At 43.5% G+C, this 14,506-nt stretch overlaps 1 long non-coding RNA gene across 1 annotated transcript in view; it reads left to right on the forward strand.

Moving 5' to 3' along the window:
• LOC118920686 (uncharacterized) overlaps positions 1 to 14,506 on the forward strand; it is a 223,985-nt gene that overhangs the window by 128,034 nt on the left and 81,445 nt on the right. Inside the window, exon 2 of the long non-coding RNA XR_005028018.2 lies at positions 9,054 to 9,130. This is a non-coding gene — a long non-coding RNA (uncharacterized LOC118920686). The remainder of the gene's footprint in view (positions 1 to 9,053; positions 9,131 to 14,506) is intronic.

The following is a 14,506-nucleotide window of genomic DNA, read 5'->3' on the forward strand; positions in this document are numbered from 1 at the left end:
CTGAGTACAGCATGGAAGAGGGGGAAAAAGAGTAACTTTATCATGGAAATGCCTGACCAACACTGCCCGAGCCAGTGATTTAGGTTAATAGTAACAGTGATAAGTTGTGTTGATATTATGGACTGTTGATATGATGGGATGAAAATGGCACTTTACCTCCATGATCTTCCTCCCCAAAATTCATAATCCTGGTCTGATCATGAGGAGAACATCAGACAAATCCCAGTTGGGGGACATTCTACAAAAATACCTGACCAGTATTCCTCAAAGTTGTCAAGATCATGAAAAGCAAGGGAGGTCTGGGTAATTGTCACAGCCAAAAGGGGCCTGAGGAGGCACGAGGACTGAATGTCATGTGGAATCTTGGATGGGACCAAGACATTGGATCAAAAACTAGGGGAATGGAATAAAGTATGGACTCCAGTTAATAATAATGTATTACTATTCGTTCATTAATTATGGCAAATGCACCATCGCATGTAAGATGTTAAATTGGGTGCAGAGAACGTGGGAACTCTCTACCCTGTCTTTGCCATATATATTTCTGCAAATCTAAAACTCTTCTAAAATTAAAGTTTGCTTTTATAAAAAAGCAAACAATAGTAAATCTTTTTAGAGGGTGATGAATGTGGAGTAGGGCTTAAGATTAAAATAAACATTATGTGTTTAGCATATGAGAAATAAGAGCGTCCAGCTCCGAGAGGGAGATGGGAGGTGTTGGGGCTGCTCTGCCGCAGGTGCCCCCGTCCTCCTTTCGGCTGCGGGAAACAAAGGTGTACTTCGGGCAGATTCTCAGACACAGGAGAGAGGCACCCGCCACCTTGAAAGAGTCTAGGCTGTCAGACACCTCTAAAACTCCTCTTCTTTCTCCTCTTCCTCTTTCCTTGAGGCAATTTACTTACACTTCCTTTGAAAATAGCACTTGACTTCTGTGGCTCATAGAATTGTCGTTCAGTGCGACAGTTCATGTAAAGCTCTTAAAACAGCATCTAGCTCACAATCACATTATGTGTGAATTTTCACAGTTCCCACTTTTTTCCTTAACAATATAATTCAAATAATGCTTGAAATAATAGACCTAACATTGCTGAAATCATCCTTTCATTGTTAACAAAGTTAGAGTATTGTCAGCTCTTTCAGATCAACATATAAAGCTTTGGTTAATATACTTGTACATAAGTATTTGCTTCTCTGATAACTTCCTTTGGATGATTTACCAGAAGTGGGATTATTATAAAGTCAAAAGATATGAATGATCTTAAGCCTCTTGCAGCATATTGTGAAACTGCTTTCAGATAAAGAATAAACCACTTATTTTCTCACAGGTAGTATAAGTGTATAGATTACCTGTGGTGCTGTGGTGCATATATGCTTTGGTCTTCTTTTTTCCATATACCCTAAACCCTTTTCTATGTTTAAGGCAGTCCTCTTAGTGTTGAGGCAGCCTGCCTCCCCCAGGACCTACTGAAACAGTCATATGCTTACTTCTCCATGTTGCCCCGAAGGCCAGGTTCATCGAGGCTCTTCCGCCGAGATGCCCGGGCCTGCCTGATATTTGAATGGGAGCTGGTGGAGCAAAGAAATAAGGGGCTGCACGGACATCCCTCTGGCGACTGTGGGGTTCCAGCTGCAGATCAAGTTCCTGGGGGAGCACTGGCAGGGGGCAGAGGCAGCCGCCAAGGTCACTGGGTATTGGCAGGCCGCTGGGCAGCATCGCCTGCTAGACCAGTTTTGAATGTCACCTGAGGCCATGTGTGTGGCTGCTAGCCCTGGATTTAATTCTCCAGCTTTCCCAGAAATGCTGTGTGACCCAATAACATTATAACAAATTAGTTTCTCAGTAAAATCAGCCTAAATAGGTCGCTGGTTCTTGCAAGGAAGACCCCTAATCTGGTCGCAGGCCGTTTTACCATCTCCCAGTCACTCAGGCTGTGAAGGTGGTTTTCAGGTCTGTTCATATGCTTCGTGGAAATCTGGTATCCTTGGTTTTAATTATCACTATTGAGTTTGAGCACCTAAGTCAATTGAATTTTGGACTCTACTTTTATCCCCACAGAATATGCTCCACCTTCCTCACAGTATATGAAGCTAGAGAATCTCAACAAAGGAAGAACACACAAAATGGGAGATTGTGGCTCTTCGACAGGGAGGGCTATTTTTTTATTTCTTCTATTTTTCTGTATTTTCTTTTTTTCCCGAGTAGTAGCAATAGGTACTATTTATTATATAATTTCTATGTGCTAACATTTTCTAAGGACTTTCCATGCATTCTTTCATTTAATCCTTCAAAAATCCTATGACATACGTTGCATCACTATCCCCATTTCATGGATGGGGAAACTGAGCCATAAAGAGGTTATGAACTCATTCAAAGTTGCTGGTGTAGCAAGAAGATTGTAACCCAGGCAGCCGAATTACAGAGATGGAAATCTTTCCCATTTCACCAGGCTATATATTATTTCTAAGTTGATTAAAATTTACCAACTAGCATACAACCCTAAGAAGAATGAGCACATAAACAGATCATCAAAATTACTAACAAATTATTTCCAGACCTGTCTATTGCAGGGGTTGTTTTAACTTATCTATTGGCAGAGGATTTCAGGTTCTGCATCTGAGTTGAAATTCAAGGTTTTCTGGAGATCAGTGGACTCTGCAACTTTTTCTGTGTATCCTTGCAATAGCTTATTAAAATAAGGCAGTGGGGAAAATGCTGGGGGAAGTAGTCATTCATTTACAGCAGGTTTCATTGACTAATATCAGCGACAGTTTCAGTTCTGCTTTTGTTTCTCAAGATGCTAATGGCAAGATTCTGTCCCTGCAATCCTGTTATGGGTGGCAATGGAATATAATCAGGCAGTACCTGCAGGATAAGTCAAAAGATTAAATTAAGTTGGGATTTGAATCCCCACTAAACACAGAATCAAACAAAGATTAGATTTCTGGACCCCAGTCTCAGAATGGCTTTCAAGGGCTTCTCTTAAACAACAACACAAATATATCATTATTCACTTTGACCACTGGCATGTTACAAGGAAATGCAGACAAAGAGGGATGAGGGCAAGAAGGGGCTGCAACAATGTGGAGACTGGTTCTGTATTCCCTACGCGCATCTGACTTTGCAGAGCTTGTTCATTCCCTGACCGGATCTGGGGAAGCCCTGTGTGGAATTCACATTTGGTGCCACAAAGGATTCCAAGCGAAAGAACGTATATTTCCAGCCTTAGAAGCCTGACAATCTTATCTTGAGCCACCGTTCCACTTCCAAATATGAAGTCACATTAGCATAAGACTTGCTTTGGTTTGGAAAGGCTCCTAAGAAGAAATTCTGAAAAGCTGCAGTGTAGGTAAGCATTGCCACTAAAGATGTGTAAACTCAAAAAACTGGACGGGAGGGGAGGGTTTTTGCTTCCTTAGCTTTCCCTTCTTCCACTTTCTATTTCTGGTGTTAGGACTTGCTGTTCCTAAGTGTACCATAGCATCATCTTTTTAAAGCAGAGTGAATCATACGCCATTGAGTCCTGACAGCGATTCTTGAAATTGGGAGTGTTTGTTCCTACTCCTGGCTTTCTCTTTGATGTATTTCCACCAAGAGCAATGTGCTTCCTGAAGACATCCTGACTCCAAACTACCTTTAGTAGGTCTTCTAGGGATTTCACTCTTCTTACAGCCTTTTTTTTTTTTTGGCTACAGAAACAAAAATGTAATCACCTCGTAAGATCACAGAGCAGGGAAACAACACAAAAGCAAAGGCACAAATTGGTGCCTCAAAAATCTGCAAATCTATGAACATCAGTAGCCTTCAGAACCACAACTGAATCTGACAACACCAGCAATCTTATCTGTTACATACTATGTAGAAATCAGTACGGTCAATTATTGTAAGAATAACAAAAACTCATTGATCGCTTAATACATGTTGGGCACTATTTTCAGAACTCCACGTGCATTCACTCATTTAATTCTACTAACAGCTTTGTGAACAGGTTCAGTTTCCTGGATGAGGACCTGGTGACGGACGCGGAGAGATGACATGGACAGACTCACACAGATGCCAAACAGAGGAGCCGGGGTTCAGACTCGATGGCTGGAAACCTCAGCCCGTGCTCTGCTGCTCATGCATAGAGGGGGCTGATGGCCAGTTTATACTCTATTTTCCCATTTTTCTGTCCCTGGACCATATTTACAATTTGAAACAGTTTGCTTCCTTGGCTAGAAGTTTTCATCCCCTTATTTGGGCATCAAATCTGCCCATTATAATTATGCCTTTTTGCCTGCTCAGAATTTTAACTGCTTCTGCTCTGCGTTTGGGATGTCAGTCAAACTTCCCCACCACCCATTGGCCAGCAGATATGCACACGATCCAAGCTTAAGGGAATGGTTCCATTTTCTTGCAATTTGAATCTCGGAAAGAATGACTCCAGAAGGGGTTTGCCCTGGCCCTGCCCACCCGGTTCTTCTCCGCCGGTCCACAGGGTGGCTGCGGGTTCTCTACTTTTTGAGAGCTGATTCTGCAGTTTTTCCTTTGGTGTTTACATTTTACATATGATTACATATTCTTCCATTAAATTCTGTCTCCTGATCTCTCTTTCGCCTTTACATAGCCAGAATGAATTTCTGTTGTGGGCAGCCAAAGAATCATAAGGGAACACCTATCGAAGATGTGGATAGGTGTTAAAGAAAAAAGAACATTTCCCCGCAGGAGTCCTCATGCGTTCCCCAAACTCAGTATAATGGTGAAGAATTATTCATTGAGTTCTCATTGTAGGCAGGCCCCACGTGAGGTGCTTCACACGCCTTCTTTACAGATGAGGAAACGGGCCTGCAGAAGTAAAATGCCACAAGAAGGGGATGGGGGTGTAGGAAGGCTTCATTCCAGGAGCCACCCCAGCCGGGGAGCGGTGGGTCCCTGGCATCATGCAACATTTACAACTTGCCAACCACATTCCCACACAGGCTCTCATTTGATCCTCGGGGTCCCTGTGCAGGAGGCATCATGCCCGCCTGCCCGGGACCCTTCCGCTGTCCTTACCTTGTTCTTGTTCCTTTCCTCACTCAGGTCTCCACGCAGAGGTCACCTCCTGGGAGAGGCTGTCCTCCCAAGCTCATTTAAAGTGGTCTCCCCTTCCCGGTCACTCACTGCTCCCTTTGTTTCCCTGCGGGCTCCCAGAGTGGCCAGATATTATATTCCCGTGGTTTCTTGTGCATCATGTCATCCCATCAGGATGCAAATCCCTGTGACTATCTTGATCAACTTGGTATTTTCAGCACACCATCACTGTTTCTGATACAGAGCAGACATACTAGCCTTGGCCTAACACATTCATAAAAGAATACATTTTTATTATTTTATAATTCCTCTCTATGGACAGCTCTGAAGCCGCTGTCTATGATGGTGATTGGGTTGCTTTGCCTTAGAAAGGCTCTGTTGTTGCATCTGTTGAGTGGGGACAGTGAGTACCTCCTGTTAGGGTTGTTGGTAGACTTGAGTGAAATGGTAGATAAAAGTATGTGGTCTAGTTACAGTAAGTGTTCGCTGGGAACAGGACCAGATTAGACAGTTGTGGGAGGTAAACTACTCTTTCACTATCCACTGTTTGGATAGACTACATCCCTCTCTTAAGTATAAAATGCAAAATTGTATACTCATGGGTAGAAAAAGGAGATTTTTAATATTAGAGATTTAAGGCAGATTCAGAAACTGAGAAGTGAAATGTGTAAAATCTGGTTTTTAACATCCTGTATTGATGTGAATTTGCTCTGGTAGGACTCTTTGGTTCCAAGTTGGGTTCAACGTTAAATGACCTAAAGCACAAAAGGTTATTTATGTTACTAAGGTATCCAGGGCCAATCTGGCAGGGCTGGGTCTGGAGGCTCAAAGACATTGGCAGGGCGTGTCTCCATCTCTCCGTTTTGCTTCCCTGGGTTGGCCTGACCCTCAAGCAGGCCCTCTCCCAGCATTGCTGTCTTCTCCACATCAGACTCATAGTCTATCAGCTAAAAGCCCTGGTGACATAAAAACACATCTTCCTCTATTTCCAGCAAAGGTCTGAGAACTGTGTCTTCTTGGCCAGGCTTGGGCCACATGACCATCTCCAGACTAATTATGGTGGCCAAGGGGATGGATCCCTCTGATCGGCTAGGCCTTGGTCATGGGTCCATGCTGGGGTTAAGGTAGAGTCAACCACTTGGACTGAGACTGGAGACGGAATGGCCCCCTAAAGGAGAACTGGGGTGCAGCTACCAGAAGGGGGAATGGAAGCCTGGGCAGTCAACAGATAGCTACTGCGTTTGCTTAGGTGGCACCAAATGACAGCTCTGCAGGTGAGGATTCTGATGCTGATTCTCATGATAAAAGAGAAGAAAGCGTGACTTGGAGTGATTAGACAACTTATGCAAAGATTCCTCATCTAGGAATAGGGTGACTAACCATCCCAGTTTACTGGGACTTTCATTGCTAAAACTGAGGCCATCCCAGGCAAACTGAGATGATTTGGTCACCCTATCCAGACAGTACTAATAGAAGCATGCCTCAAACTCTGCTCGGCATTGTCTTTTCTTCTTTCTCTAACCCTCGTGCCATGATCACCCACCACTGTTTTCCTTCAGTACTTTCCACAGGCCTGAGCTAAGCTGGACACCGGGGATTCACAGACAAAAGAGTCTCTTCTGCCAAAGAGGGACAAACAGACAATACGGAGACAGTAAGAGCTTTAATGCAGTATGTCCATCTCAATATGTGATCATACCGGAAGGTGACATCCTTCTGTTGGCAGTTGGGTGTGAGGTCAGGCGTAAGAGCATTCCCAGAGGAGGTAACCTCTGAGGTCAGTTTGGAAGGAGAAATAGGATCAAGTCCATGATTCCTGATTCTAAGTCAATGGTCTTTCTATTAAGCTATACTTTAAACTGTGGGCTACATCATCAGAAACAAGAAAAGATACTTGGTTCTTCCCAGGAGAGATTGCCTCTTGACTGACAGCTTAACATATACAATAGACAGGGGTGTACACAGCTGTGGACAGAACCCCAAAGAAATGTGTGTGTCCATCAGAACTGTAGAACACTCATATCTGCCTATGTCTGATCTTCTCCAAGAAAGATAACAAATGTCTTTGAAAATCTGGGTCCTATCTGCCTCCTGTTTAGCCCCACGTCTCCTCAGCCACACAGCACTGTGGGCACCCACACCATAAGGGCCCAGAAGTCCTCTTGCTGTCGGGATCCCCCGTGGTCTCAGCTCCTGTTTGAGAGCAGATGAAGGATGGTTCTCAAGACAAGTTGCAGATATCAACTTAGCCCTGAAATAAACACATAAAATGCTTGTGTGTGCACACACATACACATGCACACACACACACCATGTAAAAATCATTCTAAACATCCTGCTATTTCAAAGAGATTGTACATAAAGGAGGATTGGAGTCAGGGAAAAACCAAAGCATTTTGTTTCATAAATAGAATTGGTGTGGGAGTTCATTGTTTTGTCTCCTGAGGGATAAACATTTTAATTTAATAACAGAAAGTGCCTAAATGTTCTTGAGGAAAAAATACGGTGTTCCTAGGAGGGGAGAATCTATATTCACTTGCTGAATATGTGGAATGAGGCATTTCATTGCAGTGTTACTGAAAAGTACCAGCCAAAATTTTCTTCAGTATTGAATTCTATTAATAAGGATAACTGTTATTATCCCTTCCTGGGAAACTGTACATGTGCCAGGTGCTATACATATGTTATGTGACTTATTCCCCATGTCAAGTCTGCGAAGGCAGGATTATCATCATTCCCATCTTACTGGCATTTAAACTGAGACTAAGAGAAGTTAGTCGACTTGCAAATCAGGGACAGAGCGAGGTTTCAGGTCCGCCCCTCCTCCTTCCAGGTTGTGTTTGTAACCAACCATCATCATTTATACAACAACTCGGCTTGCAATACCTTCCAAGAGAACCATCAAAGCTGGGACATGGGTTCTTATGAGGAGAAAAAGGACTGAGAAGGAACCAAAAAAGGAAAAAGAGTTTGTGCAGTGTTTATTAAGAGAACACCACCATGGCTGGGACAGCAGACAGGGAGGTGGCCTGGCCAGGGCAATAACAGTGTATGTGTGAGAAAAAATAAAGGGTGTTTTTGCATACACAGAATTTGGTCATAGTTGCGGTGGATTGCTTGCTTGTTGCCAGACCTTTGTGAAGAGTCTGGTTGCTTTTCTGTGCATGCATAGGAAATAGTAAAGATGTAGAAGAGCTCAATCAGAGATGTTTTAAGTTAGTAATGCTGCCACTTTATTCAAAGCAGAGCTGCTCTGCCTTCATCCTCCCGGCTTCAGTGCATATTCAGAGATACACCCTCCAAGCCTGTTTTCATAAGCCGTTCAAATTCAGTCAGTGAATATGGATCTATTCTTTATTAATCATCATATTATTTATGGAGTGCCCATTCTATGACAGGACTAGAGGGCTAAAATCATCTAAGGACTTTATATGTATTAAGTAATAAAAATCCTCCTAATTCCATGAGGAAGGTGCCTTAATTACCCCAGTTTTTCAGAAGAAGAAATTGAGGCCCAAAGAAGTTAAGTCACTTACCCAAGGTCGCACAGCAAGCGCCAAAGCTGGGATTCAAACCCAGGGAGTTTGGCTCCAGAGCCCATGTCCCTGACCATCACACCATCCTATCTTTAGATGAGGGATTGGCACACTTTTTCTATAAGGGGCCGGATAGCAATCATCTCAGGCTTTGCCTCTGGTCTCTGTGCCAGCTCCTCATGTCTGTTGTACAACTGCAGTTGCCATTGCAGTGCAAATGCAGCCATGGGCCACAGATAAATGAATGGGCGAGGCTGTGTGCCAATTAAACTTTATTTACAAAAAGGGGCAGTGGGCCAGATTTAGACCAGCAGTGTAGACTTTATGACAACCATACACAATCACTGGGATTCTTGTTCTCTTATGTTGGTTATTCCAGGCGTAGTTACAGTACATTTTCCCACATGCCTTTTGGCTTTTCCAGAGCTTGTTCTTCTGCTTGCAACATTTCCCTTTCCTTTTTTTAGGTTGATGATGACGTTGATGATGATGGTGATACCTGCTGATGTTGGCCGAGTGTTGGTCTACGGCTGAGGCAGCTGAGGTAAGAGGGGGAAAGACACCCGCCGCAGAGCCAGAGTGCGTGAGCAGGGCTGAGACTCAAACCTGGAAGTGGCGTTGAACTCCAAAGAACCTTAGCTCACTAAGAACAGTTTCTTGAAGTGTAGTTTATAGATTATTTGTATCAGGGTCCCAGGGAGGGGTCTGGAAACCTGCATTTTAACTGGCTTCCTAGGGATGATTTCTAAGTGCATTAAAATACGAAGAACACAACATTGACCCCGTGGGGCGGGCTGCCTCCTCTTGGGGTGCTCCTTTAGACCCTCAGATCTGGAGTAGGGCTTCTTGTGAGTCTCTCCAGCCCCTGTGATTGTCCGTCCTGGTACTGTTTATCCTATATTGTAATTACACGAAGACTTTTCTCTCTCCTTCACTATTCAGTCGTCCTCCAAGCCCATGAACTGTGTCTCTAGTTCACTGTTCCACAGCTAGAGCCCATCATGCAGTCGGACCTCTTATGTATATTTTCTGAATGAGTGAATGAGTTAATTAATAAAGTGCTAATAACTTCATGGTTTTTTCCATGATCTTCATAACCACATGTTTAGTGCATTATTTGTTTGGTTTTCTCCTGGATTCCCTTGTTTTTCTTTCTTTTGCTATAAATCTTTTTGTTCAGTTTTCAGCATATTTGAAATATGCATCAGCTTTCCTATAAACAAAGTTTTATTTTTCTTTTCATTTTGCCTTATATTGAATATAATCATGAGAGCTAATATAACTCCTTGAGGAAGAATATCCTAAAAGATGGCATTATTTACATGTCAGTTTATTAATGGGCATTTATTGGTATGTATAATAATCCTAGTGAGGAATTACCAGAGTCCTTACCTTCAGAGAGTTTTCATTTCGTTGAGGAAGCCCCAAAACTCTATGAAATGGCAAAGAACAAATGTAATTCTGTAACATACAGACAATCCATTTGTTTAACAAATACGTATTTATTGAGCACTGTACCTTTTAGTCTCTGGTCTAAGTGTCAGAGATACAGGAGTGAGCAAGACAGGGTCCATGGAGCTTACATTTTAGCTCAGAGAGAAAGAAACTGTCAACTAGAAAGACAATGCATGATCGTGACGATCCCAGATAGCGGTGCTTACTGGGAGGAATGGAAACGGTACAGTGGCAGTGACTGGGTTGAAATACTCTGGAAGGGTCATCAGGAATTTCTGAAGTGAAACCTGAGGGATAAAATGGAGCAGGAAATGTGAGGACTGAGGGCAGAGCATTCTAGGTGGAGAAATAATAAATGCAGAAGGCCTTAAGAGGAGCAAGCGGAGCACGTTCTGGGCCATCTGTGGAGCACTGGGAGGGAAGGCGGGGGGAGTGGTACGAGATGGAAATGGAGAGGGGGCGTGGCCCGGTCCTGCAGGGAGATGTGGTGAGCAGTTGAGATTTTCTTGTACATATGCTGTGAAGCCATCGGTAGGGACTTTGTAGGAGATTAACATGATCTGCCGGAATTTTTAAAATTAACTTTCACTGCTACAAAGAGTGGATTTTTAAAGGACAGGAGTAGAATAGACCAGTTAGGAGGGCCGTTGCAACAATCCAAGTAAGAAATTTTGGTTGGTGGTAGTGGAGATGGAGAGAAGCAGACAGATGAGGGATTATTTTGTGGTGGAATATTTGCTGTTGGATGGCACGAGGGGAATGAGGCCAAGAGGGGACTGAAGGCTGACCTCCAGGCCTCCAGCTTCAGCAGCTGGGTAGACGATCCTGCCATTTTCCAAGACATGGGACACTGTAAGAGAAACACCTCTTCAGAACATTTAGAAAGTTCTTTAAAGACATGTTAAATTTGAAATGCATGCCATCTAAGTAGAGAACTCATACAGGTTAGCTGGACCTAGGAATAAAAATGTGGTGAAAAAAACAGTGCTTGAGATAAAATTTGGAAGTCACTGACCATAGGTATCTACAACCATCATATTACATGAAATGACCTAAAGAAAGAGTGCAGACAGGGCAGAGTAGAGAACTTGGGAACCCCACCCTGAAAAAGTCAACATACTGAGGTAAAGCAGATAGTGGAGAATGACCCAAGGACTGAGACCTGGAAGCACCAACCCAGGGTCAGCGAAGAAGTGGAGAAACCCACTCACTGTCACTCACAAGTACCGTAGGAAGAGAGATTTAAGAGAGTGGATGGGGGGAGTAGTCAGCTATATAAAATGCTACTGATGGGGCAAGGGAGACGAGGCCAGATACAGGAGTTGTGGATCTGGAAACATGGGGGGAATTACTGAGCAAAGAAAACCAGCTTTAGTAGGATGATGGGATGATGGGATGATGTGAGAGCCGTGCTGGAATCAGAGCTTTCAAACAAGAACATAGAGGGTGGGTGGGGAGGTTGCCTACCAACATTCACAGGAGGCGAAGCAGTGGGGGTGATTATCTGCCTCTTCTGACGTGTTTTGCTCCAAAGGGGAGCAGAGAAAAGGGACTCATTTTGGAGGATCCTGTCATGGGGAGGGGAGCATTTTTGGTTGTTTTTAATCCTCGGGAAGTGGTTAGATCTTTGCAAAACTTCCCTTGTTTGAATGCCAAAAGTCATGCTATGAAGAACGATGGGACAGCCTCACAAGCCGCAATGCTAAGGATACTTGATGTGGGTGTATCTAAGGAGTTTGAACTTCTCAGTTGCCAGCAGTTAAGTAATTTCTTAACTAATGTTCAGTTTCCTTAAATTTATATTTTTGTCGTGAGGTAGCACATCCTCTATTCTCAGCTAAGTACATAAGAAGGGATTGTATTGCCAGTGCTCGCCACGTATACTTTTACCGTACACATTCCTGATAGCCACAGACACACATCCATCAATTAATTCATATATTAAAAAAAAATAGTTTGAAACAAAGGGACACCCAATTTTATACATAAATCAGCCCAAAGAGTACTCACTTGATGTGCTAAGAGACCCTAATGAGGACAGCAGCCATCTGGCAAACAACCCATTAGATTGAAACAAAACTGTTAACACAAGCAAAAATATGTGAAATTGTTGACCACTGTCAGCCTGTTGATGGGCATCTGTTTAGCTTTCAAAGCAGTCTGGCAGATAGATTAAAAAAATCCATCAGATCTGAAAAGTCTTAACAGGTCACATTTCCCCGGGAGGCCTTTCTATATGGTACTGATCATTTTCAGAGCAGCGATAGTTCTAATTGTCTCAGGCATCATTAGCCTAAATAGAGTAATGATGCCAATGTGGGAGTCATCTTAAACACATAATCCAGGGTGTGTGCGTGTGCCTGTGTATGCACATGGCATGGTTTTGGCCTTGCAACTTGTAGGGTTGTGCTAATTTCCATGGCTTCATTAGAGCTTTGCGCTTGGTAATTGTCTCTCTGCCATCACCAAGTCCCTTCAGGTATCACACACAGGGAACGGGTGACCTCGGTGTCCATTTGCAAGGCACGAGTCCATTGTCTAGGAACTCACCCCAGCCTCCATCGCTGGCCACCTTGTGCTAAGAAAGTGATCCTTGCACAGTTTCTCTGCCTGATGAAACTGTTTCCAGATTCACTTGGCTTCCTAATTAGGTCTTGTACCTTTTGGAGGAAAAAAAAAATCTTGAGTTGCCTCCAGCTTGGCAGAAGCAAAAGTGAGAAGCCATACAGATGTGGTTTCCGAAGGAGCAATTGATTTGTTTCACACACCACCTACCTTCCTTGAAAATTAAAAAAGCTCACCGACAAAGTGGCAATTGGTCAGGACCTCAGGGGGGCGAAAATACAGAAAAAAAAATTAATTTCAAACTGTGAAACTCAGCCAGCAAGAGCTAATATCCCGACTCCTGACACACAGCATTCACCTTCTGGTAAATGCAACAGAGCCTGGGTGTGTGTGTGTTTGCTGGTTTTTTTTGATGGGGGGAATCTGTGAAGGCATATGTCTTTTACCCTGATTTCATCTCTCTTGCTACATGTACTAAATGTCACCACCATCTTACTAAAGGGGAGTTTGCAAACCCAGTTCCTCATTATTTCCCGCACCACCAGTTCCACCATGGAGCAGGCAATAGTCGCTCCCACAGTTCTCCTCTAATGGTGGAAACATAGTAATTAACCACATCCCCCCAAATGTTGGCTGGATGGCTGGCCCCTAATTTGTATACTTTCAGCAGAGGTTTCAGTGTCTTGTGAAATTTATTGCCATACTAAAGTCACCTTTTAAATTATGGATCATGATATTGGTATGCTGCTAAAAATGTTCACAGCATTGTAATTTTATGCACTGGCAATAAACATGAAAAATGCATTTTGGGGTTGTTTAACATTAAAAATAATGTTTTGGAAAATAAATTTTAGGAGAAATTTAGTGCTGGGGAAAAGAACCATATTCACAGCCCTGGAGACACAGACCCATAATCCATAGAGCACATTGGATGGAGAACAAATCTGCCGCCAAGGTAGGTCAGCAGCAAGACACCACCAGGACGATTAACTTCACCTAAGGTGGATTTGGATGGTGGTGGGATCCACATCTTCCTGCCAACTCTCAGCCACCAAGGGCTCCCCTTATTGCTCTCTAAGCAGTAGCAGGGTTTATTTCCAGAGCTGACAGTTGATTGCTAGGCAATTGGAAGCATTACAACAAATCACCTCATTCAGGAACAAAAATGATATGGCACCAGCCAGCTTTCTGAAGAGCACTTTAGGTTGGTCACCATGGGCCACAGCTGGTGTACTTAACTTCACCTGAACACTCATTCAGTGACTGGTGTCGTGGCCACGGGGCTTTGATCTCCCAACAGATGTCTCACTAACGGGGCCGGTGGCCAGTGGATAGCAAGTCATCTTAGAAAGGCCTGGGTCCAGTACCGAGGTCTGAATCCCATCCCATCTAGAAAGTAGGAGCAATGGTAGAAAATAATCCCAGGTGGTTTTGAGGATTAAGTTAGAAAATATATGTAAAAGTACACAGGCAGGGCACACAGTCAAGAACTAATAAAGTTGTTGATGGTGAGGGTGATAGGATGAGCCCACCCCGCACTGTGCTATGTAACCGCCACACAGAGCAGATGATGTGAGAAGCAGCAGGTCGGAGCCTAGAAGTCTTGGGTTTGCTTTTATATCATCCCCCTTTCTTTCCTCAGAGGTGAAATTCCACATCTTCATAAAGGCTCAGCCTAGCAAGAGGAGCTCTGCTTCCTTCACCCCTCCCACTACCTTGCCAAGGGGGCAGGAGTTGCTCTCCCACTGGGTATTCCCATAGATTTTAACCAAATTCAAATTTTTCATTTTACACATGATAATAGATTTCATTTTTATATCATACCTCAGACTGCACCACACAGGGACTTATCTTCCTTATCTCTGTGCTTATAGCATACAGTGGGGTCACCACATGAAGC

This window comes from Manis pentadactyla, chromosome 5, assembly GCF_030020395.1.
Source record: "Manis pentadactyla isolate mManPen7 chromosome 5, mManPen7.hap1, whole genome shotgun sequence".
Classification (NCBI taxonomy): domain Eukaryota; kingdom Metazoa; phylum Chordata; class Mammalia; order Pholidota; family Manidae; genus Manis; species Manis pentadactyla.